This window comes from Marmota flaviventris, chromosome 4 (assembly GCF_047511675.1).
Source record: "Marmota flaviventris isolate mMarFla1 chromosome 4, mMarFla1.hap1, whole genome shotgun sequence".
Classification (NCBI taxonomy): domain Eukaryota; kingdom Metazoa; phylum Chordata; class Mammalia; order Rodentia; family Sciuridae; genus Marmota; species Marmota flaviventris.
Genome location: NC_092501.1, coordinates 69184807 through 69197832, shown reverse-complemented (window position 1 = coordinate 69197832; position 13026 = coordinate 69184807). Strand labels below are relative to the sequence as shown.

Sequence of the window (13026 nt, the reverse complement as noted above, 5' to 3'; positions counted from 1 at the left end):
ATTACCCAAAGTCTTCCCACCATTCAGGTGGACACATCAGTGTCTCAGTACTGTCTGACTGACACAGACAGGACTGGAACAATTGAAAGACTGTGTATTGGTATTGGGAAAACAGAATGTAATTGTGGCTCTGTTCTAACTCCCTAAGTAACCATGGATAATTCTTTTCCTTGAGTGTATCTTAGTGCCCATGGACATGAAATAAAATAACAAGGCAAAAATTCCTTTGATTTTTCACATTCTATGACTTCCGAGACTTGAATCACAATCCATGCATCTTCCATATCACTGCTGGAGTCTAAGGTTATCCTGACACAAATAGTGCTTAAAATTTTTCAATGAATTTTTATGGTCTTGATAGCAATGCCCAGTCATTTGGATTTTAATAACAAATAAAACAAAACTAAATGCAACAAGATGATGTAAAGTTCTCAATTCTTAATTTTGCCAATTAAATGCTTCAGAACTAATAATATCATTTCACAAAAGACATTTTAACATAAACATAAAAATAGGGCTGGCTATATAACTCAGTGGTAAAGTGCTTGCCTGGCATGCACAAGGCACTGGCTTCAATGCCTAGCATGGCAGAAAAAATATAAATAAATAGAACAGGATGTTTTAATAAAATACACAGAGATGATATAATCATGGGAAGAGTCAGTCCTTTATATTGAGTAAATTTATCTGTACAGAAAAATTCATTTCATTGTCCTTTTGTTATTGTTGAGACAGGGTCTCACTGTGTGGCCAAGGCTGGTCTTAAACTTGTGGACTCAAGTGATCCTCCCACCTCAGCCTCCTGAGATGGTTGGACTGCATATATGTAGCATCACCCTTGACTGTTTCTCTTTAAAATTTTCATCAGAAACCAGTGAAAATTTAATTGTAGCTTTATTAATAATAGTAGTAGCTACTAATAGTTACTTATTAGGAAACTGATGATCTACCATGAAAAGCATGTGGCCTTGCAGTTATTTATTTATGCAAATTTGTAAATATTTTATGTACTAATTTGACTTTCCATTTTTTCTTTAAAAATGTGTAGTTTTGCTAACACTTGGTTCACATCCCCATGGGAACTAAATAACCAGTATTTAACGGTTTTCTTGTTCACTTTGGTCATCTGTGTAGCCTACCTGGACTACAACCTCCAAGATCAAGACTTCTTTCTTTGGATTCATTGAAATCTTTACTAGAATTAACTAAAAAGACAAAGAGGGAAAGGTGGAGAGCTATCCTGAGAGAATCACCAGGTGCTTTGAAGTTTTTATCAATCCCACTTAAGCACTATTACTTAAAATATTAACCTTTTATGTTTAATCTTTCCTGGGCTTCCTATAGTCTAAAAACAAAGTTTCTGTTTATGAAAAGTTAAGTGTTGAGGCTGAGGCTAGCTCAGTGATAGAACACTTGCTTAGCTTATACAAGGCCCCGGGTTCAATATCCAGCACCAATAACTAACTAACTAACTAAATAAATAACTAAATAAATAAATAAAGTATCTTCCTGGATCATTGAAACATGCAAGTAAGTTGACAGGAATTGCACCAACAGCAAGATTCTATGCTGTTATGAACTCTCAATTTCCAGCAGGGGGCAGCTCAATGTTAGAAAACCATTGACAACAGACAGGAAATTCAACATACTGGTGGCCTAGGAGTAGTAAGTTCAAATTTTGTACAGCACAGTGGGGTGACTATAGTTTACAATAATTTGTCATATATTTTACAAACAACTACAAGAGAGGAGTTCAAAGGTTCAGCACAAAGAAATGATAAATGTTGAAGGTGCTGGAAATGCTGTTCTCAAATAGATACACATGATTACTTAAAATCTCATGTCTTTCCAACTATATAACCTACCACTCCCTTATCCACGGCCTTGATGCAAGTAAGTAATGGTATTTGTGCTTTCTATGGTTTGACTATGTCCCCCAGAGTTCATACACTGGAAGTTTTATCCACAATATGATGGTATTGAGTGGTAGGACCTAAAGGGAGGTGTTGAATCATGGGGACACACTGCCCTCATGAATGGCTTATGCATTATCTTAGGAATGGGTTTGTTATCACAGGAGTGGGTTCCTTGTAAAAGGATACATTTGTGTCCCTCTTGTTCTCTCTTTGCCCTTCCACCTTGGAATGATGCATCAAGAATGTCTTCACCAGATGCCAGCCTCAATCTTGGACACACCAGCCTTAGAACAATGAGCCAACATATTCCTATTGATTATAAATTACCCAGTGCATGTCTGTCATAGCAGCTGGACTAAGTAAGACGTGTTATTAACAGCAATCTCTACAATTAGACACCAGTTTACATGAGGACAAGAATTGTGTCTGTACTTATTCATCATCGTTTCCCCCAGAATCCTGCACAGTGCCTGACATTATGCAGGCATTTAATGTGTGTTTGACAAGTAAACAAGCAAATTATAAGGGGAACACACATTTATTGAGGTGAGTAATTTCACTTAACCCTCACAACAACCTTGTAACATAAGTAGTGTTATTAGACTCATTTTGCACAAATTAAACTAAGATTATCTTTTTTGCCCACTGTCACACAGCTCCTAAATGATGGGGTGTTTTAGTCAGCTTTTTTGCTGCTGTGGCTAAAAGACCCAACAAGAACAACTTTAGAGGAGGAAAAGTTTATTTGGGGGCTCATGGATTCAATTATCCGTAGATAGCTGGCTCCATTCCTCCAGGCTCAAGGTGATGCAGAACAACAGGGTAGAAGAGTTTGGCAGATGGAGGCCACTCGCATGATGATCAAGGAAGCAGAGAGAAAATGCAACTGCCAGATACAAAATATATACCCCAAAGGCAAGCCCCCAATGACCCACCTCTTCCAGCCATACCCTACCTGCCTTCAGCTACCTCTCAATTAATTCTCATCAGGGGACTAATCCACTGATTGGGTTAAGGCTGTCATAATCTAATCATTTCTCTAAACCTTCTTGCATTGCTTCACACATGAGTTTTCAGGAGACACCTAATATCTAAGCCATACACAGTGTCAGTGACCAAACTAAGGGGAATAACTGCAGAATGCATATATTCTGCCTGCAATTATTTCAGCTTTAAAAATCAACCAGGAAAAAAACATCTTCTGGGTGCGGGACTTTGGTTTTGAGACTTGCACCCAACGTTAAGCTACAGTCTACACTCTCAAGATATTGATCAGTCCTCCTCAGCATTGGCCTGCTGGAGCTCAGTTACATATCTAGATACTTTCTTGAGACTAACCTAGGATTAGCAATATCTGTTAAGAGGTAAAAAGTTGTGGCTTCAAGAGAAACCTGAAAAAGGTTTGACCCAGAGATCAAAAAGGGAAGTTTCAAGTAGAAACATAGGCTTAGATTTGAAAATTAATGGCTACCCAGTGATCAGTTTTCTAGTTTTCATACAGTGACAGGGCACAAAGCAGAATACAGGAGCTTCAGTACACTGTCTATGAAGATTTAGAAACTGTGATTGGAGAGGACTCTCTGGTAAGTTTGGCAAGGAAAGCTGCTAGTGAAAGCTAGTGATTACACAGGGTATAGTCAACATTTTGCACATTTTGAGAGCAAAATGCTGTGTGTTGTCATGTATTTATAAATACAAGTTCTGAAATTAAATTTTCTGATGCAAGGTTGGTTCAACATACGGAAATCAATAAATATGATTCATCACATCAATAGACTTAAAGACAAGAATCATATGATCATCTCAATAGATAAAAAAAAAAGCATTGAACAAAATACAGTATCCCTTCATATTCAAAACACTAGAAAAACTTGGGATAACAGGAACATGTCTCAACATTGTAAAAGCTGTCTATGATAAGCCCCAGGCCAACATCATTCTAAATGGAGAAAAATTGAAAGCATTCCCTCTAAACACTGGAACAAGACAAGGATGCCCTCTTTCACCACTTCTATTTAAGACAGTTCTTGAAACACTAGCCAGAGCAATTTGACAGACAAAAGAAATTAAAGGGATACAGATAGGAAAAGAAGAACTCAAATTAACACTATTTGCCAATGACATTATTCTATTCCTAGAAGACTCAAAAAATTCCACCAGAAAACTTCTAGAATCTAGTAAATGAATTCAACAAAGTAGCAGGATATAAAATCAATATCCATAAATCAAAGGCATTTCTGTATGTATATCAGTGACAAATTCTCTGAAAGGGAAATGAGGAAAACTACCCATTTATAATAGCCTCAAAAAAAAAAAATACTTGGGAATCAATGAAAGAGGTGAAAGACCTCTACAATGAAAACTATAGAATGCTAAAGAAAGAAACTAAAGAAAACCTTAGAAGATGGAAATATCTTCCTTGTTCTTGGATAGGCAGAATTAATATTGTCAAAATGACTATACTACCGAAAGCACTATACAGATTTAATGCAATTCCAATCCAAATCCCAATGACGTTTCTCATAGAAATAGAAAAAGCAGTCATGAAATTCATCTGGAAAAAATAAGAGACCCAGATAGCAAAAGCAATCCTTAGCAAGAAGAGTGAAGCAGGTGGCATCACTATACCAGACCTTAAACTATACTATAGAGCAATAGTAATAAAAAAAATCATGGTATTGGCACCAAAATAGACTTGTAGATCAATGGTACAGAATAGAGAATACAGAGACTAACCCACATAATTACAGTTATCTTGTATTAGACAAAGGTGCCAAAAACATATATTGGAGCAAATATAGCTCTTCAACAAATGGTGCTGGGGAAACTGGAAATTCATATCCAACAAAATGAAATTAAACCTCTCCCTATCTCTCACCATGCACAAAACTCAACTCAAAGTGGATCAAGGACCTAGGAATTAGACCAGAGACCCTATGCCTAATAGAAGAAAAAGTAGGCCCAAATCTCCATCATGTTGGATTAGGCCCCAACTTCCTTAATAAGATTCCTATAGCACAAAAATTGAGTCAAGAATCAATAAATGGAATGGATTCAAACTAAAAAGCTTCTTCTAAGCAAAAGAAACAATCAGTGAGCTGAATAGAGAGCCTACATTTTGGGAACAAATTTTTACCACATGCACATCAGATAGAGCACTAATCTCTAGAATATACAAAGAACTCAAAAATCTTAACATCAAAAAAATAAATAACTCTATCAATAAATGGGTCAGGAAACTGAACAGACACTTCTCAGAAGATAATATACAATGAATCAACAAATATATGAAAAAATGTTCAACATCTCTAGCAATTAGAGAAATGCAAATCAAAACTACTATAAGATTTCATCTCACTCCAGTCAAAATGGCAACTATTAAGAATACAAACAACAATAAGTGTTAGCAAGGATGTAGGGGGAAAGGCACACTCATACATTGCTGGTGGGACTGCAAACTGGTGCAGCCAATGTGGAAAGCATTATGGAGATTCCTGGGAAAACAGAGAATGGAACCACCATTTGATCCAGATATCCCACTCCTTGGTTTATATCCAAAAGACTTAAAAACAGCATACTACAAGGACACAGTCACATCAATATTTACAGCAGCACAATTCCCAATAGCTAAACTGTGGAAACAACCTTGATGCCCTTCAGTAGATGAATGGATAAAGAAAATGTGGTATATATACACAATGGAATATTACTCAGCATTATAAGAGAATAAAATCATGGCATTTGCAAGTAAATGGATGCAGTTGGAGAATATAATGCTAAGTGAAGTAAGCAAATCCCAAAAGACCAAATGCCAAAATGTTTTCTCTGATATAAGAATGCTGATTCATAGGATGGGGGGAGTATGGAAGGAATGGACGTACTCTAGATATGGCAAAGGGGAGAGAGGAGAAGGGAGGGGGAATGCAGGTAGGAAAAGTAGTGGAATAAGATGGACATCATTACTCTAAGTATATATATGAAGACACAAGTGGTGTGATTCTACATTATGTACAACCAGAGATATGAAAAATTATGCTATATATGTGTAATATAAATTGAAATGCATTCTGCTGTCATATATAACAAATTAGAATAAAATTTACAAAAAAGAAATTAAATTTTCTGTGACCCAATCTGAAATCAACAACTTAACAGCTATGTTATTTGGAACACTTACCTAAACACTTTGTCCTGGATCTCCTTATCATTCCTTCTTTATTAGGTCACAGAAGGAATTAAATGTGATTGTGCAGATAAAGCACTTAGTTCAGGTCTGGTTCATATTAAACCCTCAATTAGAGTTAGCAACTCTTATAATTATTAAAACAGAAGAAACCAGTGAAGATGGGCAGGGATGGTTGTAAAGCAGTAGATAACTACTCAGTGAAGAAATATTGGGACAGAGAACAAAAATGGAGTAATTGGCCTTACTACCTAGAAGGACAAATCCGGTCCAAGGCCAAAGCAAGGGAGCATGGATAGATATATGAGGTAGAAAGAATTTTACTGGATGAATTTTTTTTTTTTGCCAGAAAGTAAAACAATTGGTCTTCATAATATATGTTAATACATATTTATTATAAATGAATAAATTAGCAGATACAGCTAGATAAAGAGCATTGAGTTTAGATGAATATTTAATGATATAGGAGATGTGACTGGAACAAGAAGATGAGACTCTTGAACATAATGGGCAAGATTTGGGACAGTCATAATTAAAAGTAGGAATAAAAGTATGAAATGGTTTTAAGCATCAGGTTGTAGAAACACACTGAGAAGCTACAGCTGGCTGATTTTATATTGCTTTTCTGTGACTTGCTTCAGCAAACCTATGGCCGAGGAAGGGTGGAGTGAAGGGGCAAAGGGTAAAGACTAGGAAACACGTCTGTCAGCCAGGGAAGTGAGAGGACAATGGTTTTCCATGAGATTCAGACTGAATGCCCCATGTTGGCCAGATGGAGACAAACTGACTTTACAAAAAAGAAACAAGCAAATAGAAAAACACAGGGATTAGAGCAGAGTAGAATATGGGATCTAATAGGAAAAGTGACCAGTTCAAATGCGAAGATGGATAAAGTCCCTCCTTTCTCCTGTAGGGACAACAGCCAAGAGCCCACGTAAGCAGAGGTGCCAGAGACAGAGGGCAAGAAACACTTCAGGTCACTGTGCTGCCTGCTTGGCCACCTCCCTTCTCTCAAAGGCCATGGCTTTCAAACTCCAGAACATGGTCATCCTCAGGCCACAGATCAAGGAAGGGGTCAGCTTTTTCACTGCTGTGACTAAAAGATCTGACCAGCACAATTGTAGGGAAGAAAAGTTTATTTGAGGGCTTGTGGTTTCAGAGGTCTTCGTCCATAGAAGCAGGCTCCATTCCTCAGCGCTCAAGTGAGGCAGAACAGCATGGCAGGAGAGTGTGGCAGAGGGAAGCAGTCACATGATGATCAGGACGCAGAGGGAGAGAGCTCCACTTGCCAGATATATCCCAAAGACATGCTCCCAATTCCCACCTCCTCCAGCCACACCCTACCACTTCAGTTACCACCCAGTTAATCCCTATCAGGGGATTAATTCACTGATTGGCTTCAGATTGCCACAACCCAATCATTTCTCCTCTGAACCTTCTTGCATTGTCTCACACATGAGCTTTTGGGGAACACCTCATATTCAAACCATAACAGGTACTGTGTGCCAGAGGATCTCCCAAAACTTAGGCCTTCAGCATCTCTCCAGAGGCCACTTCTTGTGGGAGAACCTCAAAGCCAACACAAAAATTGGTGATGTGGCAAAGCAGTACCTAGAGAAAATCTTTTGATTCCAGATCTTGTGATCACATGCTGAATGATGTCATGGATAGATGCCAGGAGCAGTCAGCACTGGCTAATAGATTATGTTCAGAGGACATTAGTACAGGCAGAGGCCCTGGATCTAATGATGATTTTGAGAAATCCATTTGAAACACTTAAAGATTGTCTCAGCCATCATTGGATCCCTATTAAGGGCACTGTATATAACCTGGACTTCAACCCACCTCTTATGCATGGGATTGATGCCATTTCTCATGAATCATTCATTAGGAAGATGTTAAATCTGAAGTGATTGACCGTGGTCTAAGACTGTATAAAGACTTAGCAAAGCCAGTCACTGAACTATACAAGAACAGAGTAGTTCTGGGATAGAAACTAATACAATCTGGCCTTATGTTTACAAACTGTTCTCCAATAAGACCATACCTATTCAGGACTAGGGGTGTAGCTCAATGGTAGAGTGCTTGCCTAGTATCCACGAGGCTCTGAGTTCAATCCTTAGCGAAGGAAGGGAGGGAGGGAAGAAGGGAAGCCGGAAGGAAGACAACTATTCAGTCCAAAGAAGCACACTGAGCCTGTCCAGAGGAAGAATCAGCAAGACACGGTCATTCATTCAGTCGTTGTTTGTGTAATGCTGGTGCTGTGTCCATGTGAGAAGCTATCAGCAGTGGTTTGCAGCATCTTTTCTAGTTTAAAAGGTGAACTGATAGGAAAACAAATGGGAACACAGTTCAATGAAGAAGCCCTCTCCACCCTTCAAAAAAGGGTTATCGGCAATGTTTAAAGTATCTCTGCACATATGTCAAGTTCTTTGCAATTAAAAAATACATATATATACTGGATTTCAAATGGTGTAAGACCTGAACTCTAGCTGTTCTTTTTTGGGGGGATGGGGGAGGGGCAGGGGGATGGCCATGTTGTTTCTATGGTAGCCTAATCACAAGTGTCCTCAACTCATTTATCCTGGTAGGACTGAAGATGCCTTCTTCCAGGGATCCATGCTCCACAGTATCCTTCCTTTTTGACACAGTTTTTTTTACTGTATTTTCTTACATTTGTTTCCCATCTTCCTAGGCTATTAAATACTACAGATAGTTATTGCATTTATTCCTCTTAAATTCCTCTTTGTATGCATCGAGAGATGGGAGACTATATTAAATCTCTTCAATACACTAAGACCTGAGCCATGTAGAGGGTTTTAAACTGTTGGTCCAACTCTCATGGGCTTGCACTTCTACTCTTACTGTGAAAAAATTTGCTTCCCAAGAGTTTGGGGGAAGCCTTTAAAAATATTGGGAAACCTAATGTTCACCTAAATGTTGCAAGCTTGTATCTTAGGTATAAATTAATGGATAATTCAAACGAGGAAAGTGTGCACTTTTTCAAAGCAGAAAGAAATCTTAAAACTTCTTTCTCTAGTTCCCTGTGTGCTTAGCAGATGATCCAATGTAATGGCTGACTTTTGAATTTGGGGGAGAGGTATAAGAAATGGCCTGATCCCTGATGCATACCCTACTCCTCCATCCTCCTCTCTCTAAACGCATCTTCCTCTCTCTCTCTAAACAAAAGAAGACAGTATCAGGCCACTGGGTTCCAACAGTAGTCCTACCACTGGGATTGTCTGGCTGTTGAGGGTCCTTTGCTAGATGACACCAATAAGAGAGAAACTTTTCAATGGTTACTGAAATATGGTGCTTGTTTCATGTTCAATGTCCTTAAAAATCTATTTCTTCAACAAACTTCCTACTTTTCCCTTAAATTCTTCTGTAAAAATTAAAGTTATCTTGAAAATATTTTGACACAAGTAAAATTAATGGAACATCTTTTCTTGGGTTTCCTTCTAATGCCATGCATGCAGTTCCTTCACATTAAAGTAAATAATGTGAAATTAAAATAAATAAAACAAGTTTGGATGATCTCTAAGATTCTGATTTAACTTTACATTCTGTGATTCTACCCAGCTCTTAATTGAGTTTGCTTTCCACTTATTTGGACATTGATAATATTGCTGTGTTTATCCTCCAACACAGAGACTGACTTATGATAGATGCCATTTATTCAAGGCCTACTGGGTGAAAATAATTTTAGGACCTTTATTAACATTTCAACCAATCTTTCTAGCATCATATGAGATAAATAAAGAAATTAACTTATACTGAGATGTGAAGCATCTTGTCTGGGCTCCTGTCACCAATGAACACTGCAGGTAGGATTCAAGTACAGGTTTTCCAGACTGAGAAGCATGAGTTTTTTCCTGAATGTTAGATATCTGTGTCTTACTCCAAACAACCCAGGGCACTGACACTGCTGAGTTCTGCTTGTGGCCTCCTGTCAAGAATAGCGAAGTTCACTAAAGTGTGTGAAACTGTTCCTATTTCCACCCTTTGTTTAAGTAAAGGAAGCTACTGGAAGAGAGTGTGAGCCTTTGTTTCTCCTCCCAAAGTCCTTATCTATAAACAGAAGGAACTTGGCCCACAATACTCTGTGGAGGAGCCAATCTCATTGAGGCATCCTTAACCATAGTGCCTGCCCATAGGCCTGGGCTTCTTGGAGATATTCAAAACCTACTCCCTTTTCTACCTTGAGATCAAAGCAAATCATTCCCTGGCTCATACCTGCAAGCAGATCTTGATGATAAACTAATCCTTGGGAAAGTGATAGCAGGGAATGAAATAGTAGTCAAGCATCTAACAAAGGACAACTCTTGACTATTATACTGTTGCCTATATATATTATGCATTTTCATGGTTCTGAATGCCGGATTCCCACTTTGTCCCACCATCTGCTTGTCATGCAACAACTGTGTCCATAGTCTAGGGAGATCTGCTTCCTGTCTTGTCTTCGTTCCCCAAGGATCTCTCCTCTGCCACTTTCCAGCAGCCAAGCTCAAGTTAACTCCAGTGTCACCCTGGTCATATCCCTATGTTTGGTAGGGAAGGGGAAAGAATGACTAGCCTTTAGTGAGAGAGAATTCTTAGAGGTACTGCTGTGTTTTTTTCCTGCAACACTAAATGCTGAGATGGGTAGAAAGATGCCTGTGCAAATCCATAAATAAGGTCTTTATAAATTTTAATTCATCACAACCTGATTTTAGTTATTTGAATAATTTTAGCCTGCTGGGGATCTTTGTTTAAATCATAAAGACTATATATTTTCAAATGTGTTAAGGTATAGTCACTCTAGGTAGTTCTCCCATACTAAGTGCATTAAACACATTGCCTAATTAAATCTTCAAGAATTACCCAGTATAACAGTGTAATAATATTATTTCAATTATCTGGTCTTCTTATGTTTTAAAACTGAAAAACTCCTGTTTATTTAAACATATGCTTTCTTTCATATACCTCTAGGGATTCATCAGGATATTCCAAAGAGCCTTTTTAATACCTCTCCCTGGTTAGTGTTCCCCATCCTCATGACTAGGTGAAACAATATATTTGCTCCTGGAATGTTTGCTTTGATCCTCTGGTCATGAGACTAGGAATGGCAATCAGTGTGTTATGGTGGCAACTGCACACTGGGTATACAAAGGGCGTGTGTCTCATGTATACGCTGCTGGATTATGGAACCTCAGCAGGCATTCATGTACACCCCGTGAATTTCATTTATTTACCTTTAATATAACAGGCAGTGTCTTTTCTTGCTGCAGATGATTTGTCAGGCAGGAAATAAAGAAGGTCTCCTGTTCACAGTATGAGTGGCTTTCTCTCTATCCTCCTACGGTTTTATTAACTCTCTGGTCTATTTGGTGAAGGCCCCAGTAATGGAGACTTAAATATGAGAATGTGCTCTGGTCATAAGTTATCAATCCTTTCTATATCTAACTGACCCAGTCTGGTTAAATGTTGGGAAACCATGGAGCTGTATTTCAACTATGAACAAAAAATCTGCTTCCTGCATCTATGGAAATGCATTAAAATTAAGAATTGTCATAAGTGTCATACTTATCTTTCTTGTAGAAATCTGCACAATTCTTGCCAGAATAAATATCATTATCCATATGCTTCAGGATATTTCTTAATTTGATGGGGGTAGGGTATGAAAGAAACAGGGTAAAACATTTCCAAAAGAACAAAGATGGTATGCAGATGAATTCCTTCCTCTGGTAACAATTAGTTCATTCTAGGACAGTGTCATTTGCTAAATAAAAGATTTCCTGTTTGAAACTTCAAAGGAACAACCCACCCTGGAGATGCTCCCTGGGGAACAAACTACTTTGTATTCACAATTTAGAGAATAATAAAGGGAAAAAAATTAAAATTCTGCCTTCATGTAAGCTCCAAGGAATAATGGGGCTTAAGAGATTTTCTACTTCTATGGGAATCTATACTACAGATTTTCACATATTCCTGTTTTTAAGATGAACAGATCTCAGGGGGGAAATTGTTGAATTACAACATTTCACTGTGATCCCTCTCAAGTTCAAGTCTGTTTTCTAACCCAGGGACCACCTGTCTTTCTGGTTTATTGTTCTGTGAAATTACAGGGTGTGTTTGCCTTTAGTCAGAGTGCTTTACCTCGGTGTGACAGGTGTTGGCCATCTTTGAGACAGGGCAGGGAAGGCCCTTATTGCACCCACCAAGGTTTCCTGCCTAAAGAGCAGCTTTCAAAAAGAAGTTTCCACGGCTGACCAAGTTCAGGAGATGCTGACTCCTCCCCCAAGCTTTCCCTCAACCTCCGCACAAGCAATAAATAGGCTTGAACTTGACCGATATATGACCTCACTGGGCTGGCGGTATAAAACACCTCCACCTCTTTAGCAAGCGAAATGCTGAAGTACCTAACCACTGTTGGCGGTGTGCAAACCTCGGCGCTGAAAGCAAAGAACTGACGAGATGGGTGCAGCCGTCCTCAGAGTTTTGCAGAAGCCCATTGCGCCTGTGCAAGCCCGCCCTCTTTTTGGCGGTATAAGCTTTGCTCCGCCTGTCTGGAGCAGTTTGGAGACCCTACCTCAAGTTCTCCCTTGCTTGAACCCAATAAAGCCTCCCTCAAATGACATCGCTTTGTCCCTTCATGATTTCTATCTTGAATTAAGCAAAAGAACTCTAAAATGAGCCTCTGACACTAAGAGCTGAAAGTCGAAAGATGAAACCAGTAACATCAAAAAGAGCTGCACTTTACTTTTTCATTTCTATCAGAAATTGAGAAAAAGAACCCTATGATGACTGATAACATCTTGATTTGGGTGTGTGCGCTTAAAAGTACCTAATCCTGTGATCTGTTTTATATTTCATATTCTGTTTATTATCATTTTGGTTATCTTGCTTGAAGATTGATACTTTTCAATTTGATAGAAATAAAGTTTT

At 38.4% G+C, this 13026-nt stretch overlaps 1 protein-coding gene and 1 pseudogene across 1 annotated transcript in view; one reads left to right on the top strand and one right to left on the bottom strand.

The window, feature by feature from the left end:
• The window catches only part of Ankrd22 (ankyrin repeat domain 22), a 35324-nt gene that overhangs the window by 12484 nt on the left and 9814 nt on the right, over positions 1-13026 (bottom strand). The gene's annotated exons all lie outside the window — the stretch shown is intronic.
• Positions 7555-8160, top strand: LOC114103496 (adenylate kinase 4, mitochondrial pseudogene; annotated as a pseudogene).